Source organism: Psittacula echo (assembly GCF_963264785.1).
Source record: "Psittacula echo genome assembly, chromosome: 1".
In the NCBI taxonomy this organism is placed as follows: domain Eukaryota; kingdom Metazoa; phylum Chordata; class Aves; order Psittaciformes; family Psittacidae; genus Psittacula; species Psittacula echo.
This window is the reverse complement of record NC_137735.1, coordinates 9,632,993-9,634,810: the sequence shown is the minus strand read 5'-3', so window position 1 is coordinate 9,634,810 and position 1,818 is coordinate 9,632,993. Positions and strand designations below refer to the sequence as shown.

At 44.6% G+C, this 1,818-nt stretch overlaps 1 long non-coding RNA gene across 1 annotated transcript; it reads right to left on the bottom strand.

Moving 5' to 3' along the window:
* Positions 1-224: 224 nt before the first annotated feature.
* LOC308232892 lies at positions 225-1,539 on the bottom strand. The gene is made up of 3 exons (XR_013958895.1): positions 1,436-1,539; positions 698-746; positions 225-357 (listed from the first exon to the last, which is right to left on the bottom strand). It is a non-coding gene; the product is annotated as an uncharacterized lncRNA (long non-coding RNA).
* Positions 1,540-1,818: the final 279 nt, after the last annotated feature.

The following is a 1,818-nucleotide window of genomic DNA, read 5'->3' as shown; positions in this document are numbered from 1 at the left end:
AACCACCTGGACCATAAGAAAAACTCTCCAGACACATCCCACTGATTTGCAAAAAACAACCATTTTTATTTGGAACAATAAAACCAAAATAAATAACCAGAAACAAATAAAAACTGAACAAGCTGCTGCTCTTGAAATCTTCCGAGCACTGAAAAAGCATGACTTGTTCCTCCAAATTTCAGTGGAGCTTGTCCTAAGCATTAGGAGTGCTCATATATACAGAGGATGATATTGTCCATCAGTGTCCGTCCTGCAGGTTGGGCAAAGGCTGGAATTCATCAGGCAATAATAGAGACACCAGCTGCAGAAAACGTGGCCGCAGGGAGTTGAGACAATCTGTCGCCCGCTTTGCATGATCTGGAGGAAAAGAAAGCACCAGAGGAATTTGGGGTGAAGAATTCTGCTTTGCTGCTCTATTGGTACCAGGCAGAGAGGACTTGGGTGCCTGGAATCAGTACATGGCTGATTAAAGGAACCCAAAGGTCTTTCAGTGCCACCTTGGGAAGTGTTTCTGGCACTACGTGCACCATCAAGAAATGACTTTGACTTCCAAGACACATTGACCTTCCCAGTGAGGACTGTACCTCAAGCCAGCTGTCTGCAGCATCCCACAGCACCCAGCACAGATGCTCAGCTCACCAGGCACCCTGGTCTCCCTCCGACAAAAAAGAAGCCGTGGCAAGATGCAGATCCTTACCTCCGAGTAGGAATCCATGCAAATCACACAGCTAACGGTACCAGGCGGCCTTGAGGTAGAGAGAACAAAAGCAGAAAGAACACGCGCCCATTAATGTCACCATGTATTGAGGGTTACGGCTACCTAAAATGCCTTGTCATCACCAGACTGCACAGACCAACCATGGTGCATTTCATCTGAAGGTCCCTGTGTGTCTTTCACTCTCTCCATTTGCTGCATGGAATAAGCAGTTAGGGTGCCCCCTCCCTAAAGGAAACTGGGTCTTGCTTCTCATGAGGGGGACGATGCAGTCAGTCCCCCTGCTCTCCTCTTACAAGTAACAGCAGTCTGGAGTACAGTGCAGCACACGGATGGCAGCACTGATCTTCAACGGGTCAGAAAGAAGAGTTTTCTGACAAAAGCATCTAGCTGTCCTTGGGAAACCATTCATTCCAAAAAACTGCTTCCTTATCAAATCTGTCATGATAGGAAGCATGTTGTCAGATATTCTGGGGCTGTCTTGCAGGTTTTACAAGCATTTCAACTTACATCAGGCCATACTGTAAAACATATTAGATCGTGAGTTCAAGAACAACAGGAGAAAAGTTTGTGCTGGGCTTTGGCTATTTCTTTTTATAAAAGAAGTTCTATTCAAGCAATGCAAACCGATTTTAGGAGTGAAATTCACACGGTAACCAAACATAACCCAAAAGCTGGGAACAAATCGGAATTTAGAAAGACACTTTAGCTGCTACATACACATCATCAGATCTCGGCTCATCTGGATCATCTCTACTTCGACGAACAATATCCGAATTTTGCTGGCCTCTTGGTTCGGAATTTCCCCTTTCTCGTTGGTTGCCTGTAATTTGATGACAGCAAGTCAGATGCAGTATAAAATCTATAGCCCTGCAACTATCCTGAAATGCATGATTACGAATAGTCTTTAACGCTTACTACGCTGCAGGAACACTGCTGCAATATGGGCTAAAACCCCCTTTCAGAAAACATTCTCTCAGTCAAAGTAGGTGAATTCCCGTGCTAAAAGGCATGATTACAAGTACGAGCAACTTTGGCCTTACAGACTTTCTGCATTTGGAAAACAAGAAAACATATTTTGAGCAGATTTCAGGGATTCTATT